At 36.9% G+C, this 16,376-nt stretch overlaps 1 long non-coding RNA gene across 2 annotated transcripts; it reads right to left on the bottom strand.

Moving 5' to 3' along the window:
- Positions 1-842: 842 nt before the first annotated feature.
- On the bottom strand, positions 843-15,178 carry LOC123987769. Of its 2 annotated transcripts, XR_006829374.1 has the most exons (7): positions 14,928-15,178; positions 2,093-2,320; positions 1,798-2,011; positions 1,458-1,721; positions 1,241-1,348; positions 1,058-1,174; positions 843-978 (listed from the first exon to the last, which is right to left on the bottom strand). It is a non-coding gene; the product is annotated as an uncharacterized LOC123987769 (long non-coding RNA). The 2 variants fall into 2 exon arrangements; XR_006829373.1 differs by having other exon boundaries at positions 1,058-1,348.
- Positions 15,179-16,376: the final 1,198 nt, after the last annotated feature.

The raw sequence follows: 16,376 nt of genomic DNA, 5'->3' as shown, positions 1-16,376 counted from the left end.
AACTATCGATATATAATTAATCGAAACATATTGCCCACCAACTTGATTGATAATTAATCTTAGATACCTATAAATTAAAAGCACACTGGTGTTGCTAATGATTATTTACATAGTAATCAAGAGCTATATATAGCAGAAGTTCTTGCATAATCAGTTATTCTTTGTCCTGCGTTTTGAAAAAGCATAGTCTGTGATAAACATTTCAAATTCAGTTTTATTAATTTGTTCAAGTTATTAATCGTTTAATTAAAAAGTGATTACAAGTTTGAATAGTTGAATTTATTTAAAAAAAGTTTTCTTTAGTTACATTTCAAATAAACAAACATAACGTGAGCAGAATGCTTTAGCAGGCCTATCCGACTTGAGCTTCCACCTTTTCGTCTAATTAGTGATGAAAAAGTTGTAGATGGCTCTTCAATCAGGTTGGCCGGTGTGATTTGTAATCAGTGATGCCAGAACCGTGGGACGTGGGACTTTATACCCTCTCCACGACGTCCCACGACGTCCCAGTGACTCCCCTACCGCAGTTGTTCCATCCAACACAAGTGCGTTGTCCCACGTGTCCGTGTGAGCTCTGCGGGTTTGGCAGAGTTCGGCTGCTCTCGTCATTTCTACGTTATCGGCTCGATGTTCAAGCCGCTAAAGCACGTGGCAGCAGCATCGACGAATCGACAAAATAATATAATTTCGTCCATGGCAATATGGATGAATTAAGAAACCAGGAGAATCAGTTCGAATCCCGATTTTACGGTTTCAGTTCTGATTCTTAATGCATTAACGTTTTTTTAATACATAAAAATACATTTTTAATACATTAACACTTTGACGTACATTAACTTGGGAAGTAATTAAAAAACGGAGTTGAACTGCTTCCTTTATTTATATTTTTTTTAATATTTAAGTTTTATATATATACAGGTAAAACTTCGTTTTGGGGGACCACAAATTAAGGGGTCCTTTTTTTTTGTAGTTTCTGACCTGAAATTTTAGAAAATACAAGTTAAATGTCCAGGAAACCAATAGTTTAAGAAATACAAGTGTTTAAAAATGTGCGTACTTAGTGACATTTGAGAGGTTAGAATGACGCCATATTGTTTCTACCCATCATCTGATTGGTTCGTTTAAGTGACTAAGTTCAAGTTACCTTATTCGAAAACGTACTGCTCCTTGATTGCTGCGATCAAGAAATCCATAAGATGAATTGTGTGAGATTTACAGAATTTTCACTACAAATACTCACACAGGCGATCGGCAAAGTCTTCGTCGTGGAAGCGGCCTCTTCCGCGCATCCAATCCTTTGCCGGTCGCCAGTTAGCTTCGATTTGTTGCGTATGAGTTCCATCAGGCGCTGTAATTAAAAGATACACAAAACATTTATTTATTATCACACCAATGTGACCGGCCGCCTTACGGCGGCCGGAAATTTTGGTGTAGCCTAACCAAACTGAAATAATTACCAACAAATTCGACGCTATGATTCACCATCTTATGGGTGAATCCTTCAGCAGCGAGACCCATGTAACTCCTAAATGAGTCCGTATGGATCTCATTGCCTGCAGCAACGTTTTCCTTGATTAGGGGGTGAAGGTTGCCTCTTTCCGGTCATGAACGACAACCATTCTACAATCGTTGGTCGATGTGTCGACCATGCCAAGTACCCAGTGGCCGTCGATGATACGGCCACGGTTATACTTGCACTTGTCGAATTTGGCCTCATCGATCTGAAATAATATTTAAAGTGCAGTAGTAGAAGACAGGAATAATAACAAAATTAATGAAAAACAGTATCAAAATTACCTGTACAACGATTGCAGAACCTCCTTCATCGATCCCGCCTAATTTCGGCTTGCCCGCTTGCATTTTGCAAACGTGGTCCACTATCATCTCCCGACAATAGCGGAATCACGCTGCAATCGTGTCCGTTGATAATACTTCCTGATCTTCTCCTACGTCGAATACCTCCGTTGCGGTAACCTCGTAGGAGAAGTCGGAAGTGAAGCAATACATAAGCCTTAAAAAAAAATGTATATATAAGAAACGATTATAAATTTAATTGAAATTAATAATCAAATGATTTCAAATGAAAATTTACTTTATTGCCTTATGCAACGGCAGACGGACATCCTGAAAGAAGGAATCGACTGTGGCCGCGTACTGCTTGCAGTTACCGCGGCCAGCAGGGCATCGGAAACGGCCAAGACCGTGTTCCCCGCCTGCGTAGAGCTTCATGGGCCGTCGATGGGTACTACAATTCTTTGTAGTACGAAGAAGTCCCTTCTCCCAGGCCCATGAAACAGCCGATTCCTTCGAAGCGGGCAAGCTGCATAAATCATATTAAATAATATTCACAAAAACCCAGATAATATATACAAAATACAGTATTGCCACGAAATAAGCAAGTGGCTCGGGACCGAACCGTTGCTTATTTCGAGGGAGGTAGCTATTCGGCTTGACTTTGTTCTCGAAACGGGACGATAGAGAACGCGAAAAACGAGTGAGAGATCCGAGGTAGCGGCAAATCATATAGTGATCGGCCGAGCAGCGATGTTATTTTTTGAACAAGGATAGAAAGCATTATATACATATATTCCATCCTTCTTCTACTAACCGATGTCACTGCTCAGTCGAACGTGAAATGTATTACCCTTAACATCGGCTTCGCGCTTTCATGGACCTCTCACTCATTTCTCGTACCTCTCACTTTGCGGGCAACTTCAAACAAAGAAGAGGGGATAGCGACTTGCTTATTTCGAAGTCGAGACCACTTGCTTATTACGAGACAATACTGTATACAGAACATTAAAATGTATAAAGAAAATAACACATAAAATTCAAATACCTGCATAAGTTATACTTTATCGTACTCATTCTTATATATAAATATACAAAAAAACACAAAAAATAGAAAAAATAAATAGAAGATAGAAAAAACACACAAAAAATCAATAAAACATACAAAAAACACAGCAACAATAAAACACGGTTCTGAGAATGATGCTACCAAGAATATAACAGTTGAATAAAAAATTGATAGATTTAACAAATGATACCTGAAATAAATGAACAGATTTCAAATTTATGCGCGAACCTTCGTGCGAACCAATCAGAAGATGGGTAGAAGCAACATGGCGTCATTGTAACCTGTCAAACGTCACTAAAAACGTACATTTTTATACACTTGTATTTCTTAAACTATTGGTTTCCTGGACATATAACTTGCATTTTCGAATGTTTCAGGTCAAAAACTATAAGATTTGATACTTTTCATCGAAAAATTTGTGGTCCCCCAAGACGAAGTTCAGCCCAATACGTAAATACGAAGACATACATACGAGGAAAATTGGTTAGGATGGAATGTAAGGATATAAAGCAATCTTTTACGGTTTGTTAGTTTTATTTTTTATTCGTAACAACTATTATCATTTTATTCTGTGAATAGTCATTAAAATGAAAGACAGAAAAGTGCAGATTAATTTTTTAGTTAATTTGTACTACATACAATTTCATCAGGTTTCCGGCAACTGTTGCAGCTGGTCCACGCTTATACGATGCTGAATATTTTATCTTTCTATAATATATTTAGGAAACAAATAAAAATATACTTTAGTAATTGTTATAATACAGTATCAACTGTTAATTTTATTAAAAACTTATCTTATTTTGCGTAATTATTCTGCATTTTCGCTTCCTTGCTTTGTAATGACGAATGACTGATTTTTTTTTCAATGAAACTTTTACTAGTGTATTTGTGAGATTTTTCGATTAAAACAAGATCAAACATGGTATAATTTGAATTATAATTTTTATTTACTTATTTATATTTAAATAAGTAAAAATAATGCAAATTATATGGTGTTTGGTCTTATTTTATTTAGAAGAACCTTACAATTACATTGGTAAATGTTTCATTTAGCAAAAATGAAAAATAAAAAAGTTATTGTTGGATTAATATTGTCTCACTCAAATGTTTTTTCTCGGGCCCTTTAATTCTCGGACCTCTTTCTCTTTCGCTATTTGTCTTTTTTTACGTTCGCCAGCATTCAAGAACTCGTTCGAGCTGTGTCGTTCTGCCAGCGTCACACACTTTCAGGAGAATCGGGAAAATCCAGCAGAATAACACATTCTATACTGAAAGAATATACTTACTAACCTGTCTAAAAAAATTTTAATAAATCTGGCAACAGATTTATTTCCGGACTGCTTTTCTTAAGTAATCAGAATTTCACCATTCTCCTGTACAGATCGTGTGTAGCAGTTTGTAGCAAATTCAACATATTTTCGATATTATGTAGAATACACAACCGATCGAAAAATATTAAAAATCCAGGATATTTTGTGCCGCTTTTTATATGTTAAGGGCGATTGAAATGAAATAAATGACCAACAATGAATAGTATAATAAAGGTGATCGCTGTTCATCTATTTCCTTTCTACGATGTACAGGATTGCCTGGAAATAAGCAAGTGGCTCGGGACCGAACAGTTGCTTATTTCGAAGCAGAGACCACTTGCTTATTTCGAGGCAATCCTGTATTTCTTCCACAAGTGACGGTTTCCTAACAATTTACAGTACAGTAAAATCTGGATATACATATGCAAGAGAGATTGGGATCCAAGCGAGGTGTCTAATCTCGGGTTACACGCGACGTCAGCCAAGCATGAACGTAGAAAAGGACAGACAGTGGTGGAAAGAGAGAGGTCCGATGATCAAAGGAAAGAGCCGAAACGTATCGGTGTGACTAATACTAATTCAACTATAAAACTTTTTTATTTTTGACTTTTTTTTACTGAAACTTTTACTAACGCATTGGTGAAATTTTTCTAATTAAAAGGATACCAAACACGATATAGTTTGAATTATAATTACTTGCTAAAATTGATGTTAAAAGTTGGCGAAAAGCAAAGGAGGATTGGAAATGAAAACCGGTTGCGGCGTCGACTCGGGTTTCAAACGTTGCATATATCCAAGCGAGGTGTCGATTCTGGGCATTTAAACGTTGCAAATATCCAAGCGAGGTGTCGATTCTGGGCATTTAATGTTGCATATATCCAAGCGAGGTGTCGATTCGGCGTCCGTACAAATCGTTTGTACCGTGCCGCGTTACCTATTCTACGTTCGTACACAACTTGCGACGTGTTGCATGTTGCATGTTGCGTGTTTCATGTATCTTTGGTGTACGGCCTGCCTTATACATATGTAGCCAAATCATATCGTGTTTGGTACCATTTTAATCAGAAAAATCTCACAAATGCATTAGTAAAAGTTTCATTAAGAAAAAGTTAAAAATAAAAAAGTTTTATCGTTCAATTAGTATTAGTCACACCGATATTACGGTCGGATCATATTACACGGTTTCCTCGCCGAGCGGCTCGGTTCGGCTTAGGGGGATCCCCCCAAGTGGAGGGGATAGCGATGTTGCATATATCCAGACAAACTTTTGTTGCATATATCCAGGTTTTACTGTACATACTTCAGAAAAGCAGTCCGAAAATAAATCTGTTGCCAGATTTATTAACATTTTTTTAGACAGATAAGTTAGTACATATGTTCTTTCAGCATAGAATGTGTTATGTTGCTGGATTTTCCTAATTCTCCTGAAAGTGTGTGACGCTGGCAGAACGACACAGCTCGAGCGAGTTCTTAAATACTGGCAAACGTAGAAAAGGACAAACAGCGAAAGAGAAAGAGGTCCGAGAATTAAAGAGCCCGAAAAAAAAACATTTGAGTGAGACAATATTAATTCTACCATAACTTTTTTATTTCTCATTTTTGCTAAATGAAACTTTTACCAATGTAATTGTAAGGCTCTTCTGATTAAAATAAGACCAAACACGACATAATTTGCATTATATTTACTTATTTATTTAAAACCTAATGCAAATATATAAAGTAACTATAATTCAAATTATGTCGTGTTTGATCTTGTTTTAATCGAAAAATTTCATCAATACGCTAGTGGAAGTTTCATCAAAAGAAAAATCAGTCATTATAAGGCAACGAAGCGAAAGTGCAGCATAAGTACACAAAAAAAAACATAAGGTTTATAGCAAGCTTAACATTTTCTATTGTATTATGGTAATCACTATATTATAGTTTTGTTTCCTTGTTGTATTATAGGAAAGTAAAATACGCAATATCGTATAAGCGTGGACCAGGTGCAATAGTTGCAAGAAATCTGATATGTATATAACAAATTAAATGAGGAATCAAATTGTATCTAATCCACCTTTTATTGTAATGACCATTCAGAGAATAAAATTATAATAGTTGTAAGGAATAAGAAATAAAACTAACAAACCGTTAAAGATTGAAATTTCTTTATATCCTTACAATTTAACCTAACTAATTTTCCTTCAGATTTACGTATTGTAATAGTTAGAATAACAGTAATATCTAATTGAAGAAATTACTTAAATATTAATAAAAAAAATCTCAAAGAAAGATGCAGTTCAACTCCTTTTTTTAACTGCTTCCCAAGTTAATGTATTTCATAGCATTAATGTATTAAAAAAACGTTAATGCATTAAGAATCAAAACTGAAACCGTAAAATCGGGATTCGAACTGATTCTCCTGGTTTCTTAATTCAGCCATATTACCATGGACGAAATTATATTATTTTGTCGATTCGTCGATGCTGCTGCCACGTGCTTTAGCGGTTTGAGCATCGAGCCGATAACGTAGAAATGACGAGAGCAGCCGAACTCTGCCAAACCCGCAGAGCTCACACAGACACGTGGGACAACGCGCTTGTGTTAGATGAAACAACTGCGGTAGGGGAATCACTGGGACGGCGTGGGACGTCGTGGAGAGGGTAAAAATTTGTCCCACGTCCTACGGTTCTGGCATCACTGATCGGAATCGATCGCGATCCTGGCCGGAAGGGCCCGTCGCGAGGACGATGTCCTGCGTGGGGACATCTCAACAAATCATAGCGTGTGACGGTAGCGTCACGTGCGTCGCTATTGGTTAAGGGCGCGTGCCAGACGAAATCCTCTAGATCAGAGCCCGGCAAGATTTGCACTTTTCAGCCGATTTTCAGCTGGCTCCGCCTACCGCTATTTCCCTTGCCGCGACGTTCAGCGCGCAGCCTACGAACCGTTTGAGACTCAGGAGCGTATCACTTGTGAACATATGCCGGCAATAGCTTTCCACCCCACCCGCGAGGTACTATTGTCGATGCGTTTTTCTTTAAGTGGTTGCCAGCATACGTTTACGAGTGATACACTCCTGAGTCTCAAACGGTTCGTAGGCTGCGCGCTGAACGTCATGGCAAGGGGAATAGCGGTAGGCGGAGCCAGCTGAAAATCGGCTGAAAAGTGCAAATCTTGCCGGGCTCTGCTCTAGATCATGCTCTCTCTCTCTCCTGGTGTTCCATCTCTGTCTAACGGCTTTTCGGTGTTTCTACGCCGTAGAATTTCTGGAATGTTCTATTCTCATCAATAATTCCAATATTAGATATAAAATGATGCGATTATCAACTAATAGTTTAAGTCAGAATTATTGAACAATAAATATGCGGATAATTATAAACATGAATTATATCTGTTGTACTATTATGTGTGAATAATGGACCGGCTATCACGAGGTTCTCTAATTAACAATTGGCTTGTCCATAATCATTTTGTTCGCAATGAAATCGATCAACAATACGAATTGCGGTGGTAGCGCAAGTTGTTCGTTAAAAATCCTAATAGCATACGATGATTTAACTGATAATTTCAGCAGTATTCAATTGTTCGATATTCGAATATTCATTCCTGTATTTCGCAGCGAACTTTGTTCGAGAACGTTCTTCCTGTTCAAAGTCGTACCGTTGGGTCTTAATTTCAGGTAATTCTTGGAATTCGATACAATGACTTTTATTACTCTGTGTGACCCTTCGTCTCTAAACAGTTCTCGAATGTTGCTAACGTTCGCGGGTGAGGGTTCTCATTCCTCGCCCTTTGCACTCATTCGAATATTTGAATTTCATGCTATTTTATGCTTTCATTCCAACACTCAATTCGCACATACGATCGGGTTTGGGACCGACTGGCGCCTACGCGTGAAAAAGAGGAGAGTATCGGTTGAAAATCCAAAAGATAAATTGATCTTTACGCTTTTGCGCAGTTAACCTGAAGAGACCCCTATAATGCGAAGCACTGGCTATCTGCGCAGCGAACGCTGTTTATGATACTTCTCCTCGGTCGAACCCGAGTTTTTGTCTATTTCGAAATCTGTTACTACGCAGTTGAGCACGACGATAGTTTCAAGGAGGGGTAATAACTAAAGAAAGGAATTAAGAAATGTAAAGAGAGTAAAGGATAGAAAAGACAAAATAGAATAATTATAAGCTCAAACTCTTCCCTGTGCATTTCCCACATGAAGAAGTCTCTCACAACCCGAAGGCTTGATGGGAAAGCACAGAGTCGAGGAGAAAATCAAAATGATGTAGAAGTGATTTGTTCCCCTCACGCCCCTTACATGAGGAGACCCCTATAACCCGAAGGCTTGATAAGGGCACGTGAGGCGGACAAATTTGTAAAATTTTCCCAGACTTGACAGTGTCAACTCCTTGAAACATTCAGCATAAAAAAGTACTATGGTACTATTAGAACTAATAAATGGAGGGACTTCACGTCTATACAGTAAAAGTTGAATACAGTAAAGACTCGATAAGTGTTCAGAATTTGGGACCGGCGAGGAACATTTAGCGAACAGAAGAATCGATTCTCTAACTGTTTGTATTTTGCCGGCGCGACGTCAACGTAGAAAGAGACATGAATTCGGAGCTGACATAAGGGTTAAAAATTAAATGCCTACATATTCATGAAACAACACTAATGCAATAACAACATTTTTTTATTTATAAATTATGTTTTTTAAATAAAAATGTTATTAATACATGAAATTTTTCTGATTAAAATTATTCATTTTTACAAAAAATTACCTAATCATTGCTGCTATTCATTCGCCGTTAATTTAGTATATAAAGTGAACATTCACAGAAAGTAAATTATTTTAATATTATTCAGATTAGTTAAAATTATTATAACAATATCGTGTTTGGTCTCATTTTAATCAGGAAAATCTCACCAATATGTTAATGGAATTGTTATTAAAAAAAAAGGTAAAATAAAAAAATTTAATCGCTGCATTAATGTTGTCTCGTCGTTACAAATGCGACACAGATTTTCAAAGGAGAGCCGCGCCGTGTCATATTGCTCCCGGGCTTGCTCCGAGGGGGAACCCCCTCAGTGGTGGGGATAAAATAGATCCTTTCGAACACTTATCGAGTCTCGGGACCCACACGTTGCATATATCCAGCTGAGGTGTCGAATCTCGGATTACATGCGATGGCCAGCCAAGCCTGAAAGTAGAAAGGGATAGACAGTGGAGGAGAGAGCGAGAGGTCTAATGATCAAAGGAAAGAGCCGAAACGTATCGGTGTCACTAACACTAATTCAATTATAAAACTTTTTTATTTTTGACTGTTTTTTACTGAAACTTTTATTAGCGCATTGGTGAAATTTTTCTGATTAAAATGATACCAAACACGATATAGTTTGAATGGGGCGAGGTTTGTTATGGGGCGCTGTGAAAAATCCAGGCGGACGGCAGTCAAAACTTACGATTTTAGTGGCCTAAAAATGCTTCGATTCCGCAACTGCATTTTGTCGATTTTTTCTTCTACTTTGGACACTGATATTATTAAATATGGACACAATCTCGTTAAACCATGAGTTGTCCACCCTGCATTGGACCTTCCTCTTTCGAATGAGTCCTCACCCAGCCCTAAGTGTTCTCATATAAGGACAAATAACCGATTCCCGTAAATCCATTAATAGGCTCATTTTTGCCGGTAATGTCACCTCGCTGCATTACCCGTGTCTACCCCCTTAAGGGCTCTCTCTCTCTCCTCCACTGTCTGTCCCTTTCTACGTTCACGCTTGGCTGGCCATCGCATGTAATCCGAGTTTCGACACCTCGGCTGGATATATGCAACGTCTGGGCCCCAATTTCTGAATGTGCTGAATCGACACAGTGACCTAGTGGGAATCATTTACTTTCAGCGTAGCTGGTTAATTTAGAAACGAATGGGTAAGTTTCATTTAAATTGTTTTCAAATTTCTCGTCGTTAACCTAGCCTCCAATTCAAACGTTTATTAATTATTCCATTTCAAACATTTTTATTTGTTATTTAGAATCCTTAGAATTTTGCTTTTTTACGTTATGACAGGCGACAAGAGATTAGGTTCCGTATTCATTCTAAACAACGACTAAAAATGTTCTACCAGTTCAGTTTTTGTATTGTGCTATGCCAACGGGGTGCCAAGCCGTTCGTTCGCGACCTACGTCAGGTCCGGTTTTCGTACCCGACACTGCAGTCCCTGGGACTGCGCGCTATACGCGCTCGGATTGGTCGGTGTTTTTTGTTATTAACTCGAAAACCAAGCATTAACCAACATTTCGGCGAAGAAAAAAGTTGTTTAGTATCACCTTAGCAATCATCCCTCTTCGGCTGTCATGTGGCACCCTGTATATCCTACTAAATATGAAAGGTTTCATCGCGAACGATACATTCCTTGCAGAGTAACATGAAGAAATAGATTTTTTGCTATAACAGTAGTTATTACATAAATTTTTGCAAGTGGGATCATCGCGGATATACCTCCTACTAAATGAGAAAGGTTTCATTGCAATCGGTACATTCCCTGCAGCATAAATGCCGGAAGATATAAATGAAGTATTACGTTTTTTGCGATAAAAGTCGTTAGGAATGAAAAAATGCAAAATGTTTTTTCAACGGGACCAATCGGGAGACATACTCTACAAGATGCAAAAAGTTTCGTTCCGATTGGTCCATCCGTCTCGAAGTAATCGGTGAACACATAAAAAAAAAAAAAAAAATCACATCGAATAGAGTATCCTCCTCCTTTTCGAAGTCGGATAAAAATAAAATACCCGTAATATTCAGCATTATTTTGTAATATTTTCACGATGATATTGGTTTTGCTTTCTAACTTGAAATGGGATCACTAGCTTGAGCGTGTGCGAGGTGGATCCTATTTTCATTCGGGAAGGGATGTTCGTGGAAACTAACAAAGTAAAAGTGTTCCGAAAAAAAATGATATGGCTTTTGTTTCTGCGTACGTGCTGTAGTATAAAACGATGCAGTTTTATTGCTCATCAAGATTGTGAATGTAAAACAATATTATTCTTCTGTTGCAAAAATCTGTCGAGATCGATGAACGAATAATGTAAGGTGATCTGAGCTGAAATATCGGCGGGACAGTACTATTGCAACGACGAAAATTTTGTATTTTTTTTTAATGAATCTAGTGTACTTGTTAGATTTTTTTGATTAAAACAAGATTAAACACGACAAAATTTGAACTATACAATAATTACTTATTTACTTATTTACATGATGTCTTAAGTAAATAAGTAATTATAATTCAGATTATGTCGTGGTTGATCTTGTTTTAATCAGAAGAACCTTACAATTAAGTACATGGGTAAAAGTTTCGGTAATTATTGAGATTAGGTTACACCTCACCGATTTTGATGAAATTTAAATATGTTTTAAAACTCTACTTTTTGAACAACTTTTTCCTATACATATAACCGCCGTTCGGCCTTAGTTTTCGAGATATTTTCGAAAAACTGCTGCTACTACTACAATGAATTCTACGTATACCTATCTACGGCGGCGTATGCGTCAGCAACGGACCGCCGTTTATTTACTGTTTTCACAAACACATTTCGGCGGCCGAAAAGCCATAGATATAACGGGTAAATGTTTTAAAACAAATGATGGTTACGAAACCATACTTAGTCAGTAGAACAAATAGCAGGCATTGGATTCTTAAAGGCGTGGGCGGGGCTTCACACCTGCCCCATAAAATATAACCTAACCTAACCTTACATACTTATTCTATTGATGGAGGATGCATAACTGTGTAAATATGTAAATAGGATAATTAAGTTAGGTTAGGTTATAATTTATGGGGAAGGGGTGCCAATGCGTTTAGATTTTGAACTTTCTCGAAGGCAATATGTATCTATAAATTAAAGAAATATAAACCGTCAATACCGTGTTAAAAAGGTCATCCGTTATATATATGGCTTTTCGACCGCCGCGATGTGTTTGTGAAAACAGTAGAAAAGCGGCGGTCCGATAGTGACGTATACGCTGCTGTACATGCATAGGTATGTATACGTAGAATTCATTGTAGTAGTAGCAGCAGTTTTTCGAAAATATCTCGAAAACTAAGGCCGAGCGGCGGTTATATGTATAGGAAAAAATTGTTCAAAATGTTGAGTTTTACAACATATTTAAATTGCATAAAAATGGGTGAGGTGTAATCTAATCTCAATAATTACCAGATTCATTTGGCAAAAATAGAAAACAAGAAAGTTATTATTGAATTAATATTGTCTGGTCGATGTGTTTTTCTCGTCCCTTTGAATTCTTGGACCTCGTTCTTTTTCGTTCTTTGTCCTTTTCTACGTTCGGCAACATTCAAACAGTCGGCACGAGTCGTTGTTGTTCTGCCAGCGTTAAATCGGTTATTACCAGTAGGACTAGATGTAGAATATGTCACAGCCGACTCTAGTACTAGCCGTGCTGAAGTAAAAATGGCAACACCGCGGGAGTCCGGTCTGAATATATCAACATCTAACCCTACTCTATCTGCCTCCCGGACTCCCAGACTCCCAGCCAATCAACGTCGTCGGACTCTCGGCTACTCTCTGGACTTCACATAACCTCTTTGGTTTCGTTCCAATAATTTCGCTTGTTTCAAGGTTTTTATTCACTTATATACACGTTTATCAATTCTTAAATGTTTCAATTTGATCCAAAGATGGTCTCATTTTGCTTCATACCTAAATTTTCTTGAAACCACTGTAAATATTTCAAATATCATGCTTCACAACACCAAACTACTTCGAGAGTACACAAAATTTATATTACATTTATAACAATTTTATACTACCACATCACTTCTACTTGCCATAGTTGCAACGTTTATGTATTATTTATACATAATTAATACAAAATAGCGTATATTACTACAGCTTTTAATTAAAAAAGACAGTAATTACAATTCCGAGCACAGGACTCTGTTTTTGAAAATAGGACTCCCGATTGTCACGTGAGCGGTGTTGCCACGTTGTTCAGCATGGCTAGTACTAGAGTCGGCTGTGAATATGTGCGTCCTTGTTTTTTAATGACATCGTGGTACGAAGTCGGTTGTCAAAAATAACAGATTAATGGCCACTCAAGCTAGCAGTTCCATTTCAAGTTAGAAAGCACAATCAGTAACATCGTGAAAACGTTACGAAATAGAGCGGAATATTACATGTTTTTCATATTTTCCCAGTACAATAGCAACGTGGCAGCGGTCGCATGAACAGTGTTATGTGTTGTAGCAGAAGCGGGGCACGTGGAGCATTTAGGTAAAGGAAAATGTTGTTCAGGTTCACCTCAGCAATCATTTTTCCAGAAGATTCTCACTCTTTCTGTGACACCCTGTATAATCTGGTAGTCTCTCTAGGTCATCTTCTATAGAAAACGGTCGCTTATGTAGTTGACCGCGAGCATGAAGTAGCCTCAATGTAATCGGTCAAGTTGAGCCGTTAGCCTTGTTGGCCAGTTATTTGAATATCAGGTCAAGGTTATCAGACATTAACGAATAAACCGAATATACAATCACTTATTTCTAATGGCTGGACAAGATCATCTTTTACCATACGGATTTATAATTTACGTTCTAGTACAGTATAAGTTGGATGAGCACCTAAAAATCAGGGGTCAAGCCATGCATTTATGAAGTGGAGGTATAGATTTTTATTGATAGAAATGGCACGGGCCGAACCTTTGAATGTTGCCGAACTTAGAAAAAGACAGACAGCGAAAGACAAAGAGATCCAAGAATCAAAGCAACCGAAAACAGCATATCGGTGAGACAACACTAATTTAACAATAAAACATTTTTATTTTTTATTTTTGTTGAATGAAACTTTTATCAATGTAAGTGTCAAGTTTTATTGATTATAAAATAATTTTTAACAAAAAAAACATCCGACTTCGAAATGCACTAAAATGTGTAAAATAATTTCTATTTCATTTATACCAATATTCCATAGCTATTAATAATATCTACTTAATCGTTAAATAGGATACCAAATACATTTCAAAGTTTTCGGAGGCGGCGCAAAATTAAAAACTTTTTCTCTACTAGGAAGATCCTAACTCGGGCGTCGGCAACCTATGATAAATGACCCATTTGATAATTTAAAGTAAACAATATTCAACGGGAATCAACATACCCATTGCGATTCCCCTTTACAGCTTGCTTCTTACTTTGTGTCCACATCCTTTTTTTTTTAATAATAGTAATTTCATTGTATCGTGAAACTTTACAATACCTTCACCGGTTATCAGTTATCGTACCTCATATATTTTTGCCCACCATTTATATGATCGTAAAGTATAAGAAGCAAGCTGTAAAGGGGAATAACACACGTTATTAAAAATCTCTCTAGACCTAGTGAGTTGCGCGAGTTAAGTATGGTCTCTCGTGAAATGCAGTATAGTTAATCGGCAATGGGTATGTTGATTCCCGTTGAATATTGTTCACTTGAAATTATCAAATGGGTCATTTGTCACAGGTTGCCGATGCATGAACTAGGATCTTCCTAGTAGAAGAAAAGTTTTTAATTTTGTGCCGCCTCCGAAAAGGTTGAAATGTATTTAGTATCCTATTTAACGATTAAGTAGATTTTATTAATAGCTGTGGAATACTGGTATAAATGAAATAGTAATTATTTTACACTTTTTAGTCCATTTCGAAGACGGATTCTTTTTTTGTTAAAAATTATTTTATTGTCGGTATGATACTGTTTAATGATATAGTGACTTGTAGTTGCGGTTACTCACACGATGTTGCGGGTTCCCGCGTTGTCGTCTTGTTTAACGTACACATTAAACATTAACGTACTAACGCAATGCTACGCTGAGGTTTTCGTACGCCGTCGAACTGAATTAAGAATGTAAATGTAACATACGAACAATACAATAACAAGAGGCGAATGTGAACACGTCCGTACTGTATGGTGGCACGATTAGAACTCGCAAACAAGTAACAGCACGTTATGTGCGGCCAGGAAAGCGTGAGTACAGACATGCACACACACACAGGGAGTACTCAATCTTCAATCGCTTATACATATTTCAAAAACGAAATCACAACTTGCAAAATGGTAAATGGATTTTCGATTTGTTTTATCATGTAGAATGCACTGTTTTTGGGAAACCTCGTACTTTAATTTTCATTTGAAAAGTATGCATATGCATGTGTGATTTGATTCAAACCTGTCTTATTTTGTAGAGGCATTTATAAGATATTATATGTAAGAAAAATTTTGTGGAAAATCCATAGAATCATACAATTAACCGGTTTTGAAAAATATAAATTGCCATTACTAAAAAGCAAATGGAGCGTAGAGGTGTACTTCCGAAAGCGACAAGCCTCCGATTTTTCTGAAATTTTTGCTAAAGCTTATCCTTGATTAGAGATGAAAGTCCCTAAAAGGATTTTTGACGACAAAGCCTCGTTTGCCCCCCAGGCCCCTTCAAAGTTTTGACAGTTCTTACTAAATATCTCCGAAAATATTGATTTTAGAGAAAAAAGTTTCAAACAAAAAATGAAGCTCATAAAAAGCTCTAAAAAAAAGGTTATACACACTTTTTACGTAAACCTATTATTTTAGCTGTTATGAATTAACATCAATTATCGTTTAACATAAATATTGATGTATTTAAGTTAGGTCAGGCTATATATTTAAATCCGGCTGCGGTAAGGCGGCCGGTAACGCTTTCATTTACACATATTTTTATCATTAATTTATTATTATTTCGTGAATGCGGAAATGATATCAACGATAGTGTAGAAATCACTATTTGTTTACATAACAGCCAAAATAATAGGTTTACGTAAAGAATGTGTATAACCTTTCTTGTAGAGCTTTTTATGAGCTTCATTTTTTGTTTTAAACTTTTTTCTCTAAAATCAATATTTTCAGTAATTAGTAAGATATTTAGTAAGAACTGTCAAAACTTTGAAGGGGACTAGGGGGCAAACGAGGCTTTGTCGCCAAAAATCCTTTTAGGGACTTTCTTCTCTAATCAAGGATAAGCTTTGGCAAAAATTTCAGAAAAATGGAAGGTTTTTCGCTTTACATTAATAAAAGTTATGAGAGAAAACATCGAAAATCACATTTTGCCTTTTTTCTCCTATAGAAGTTGTAGAGGCTTAAGCAACGGCAGATAAAATTCAAAACAGATGGTACCAAATACTATAAATTATACTGAAAACCATCAAATTTC

Source organism: Osmia bicornis, chromosome 5 (genome assembly GCF_907164935.1).
Source record: "Osmia bicornis bicornis chromosome 5, iOsmBic2.1, whole genome shotgun sequence".
Taxonomy (NCBI): Eukaryota; Metazoa; Arthropoda; class Insecta; order Hymenoptera; family Megachilidae; genus Osmia; species Osmia bicornis.
This window is presented reverse-complemented; position numbering and strand designations above follow the sequence as displayed.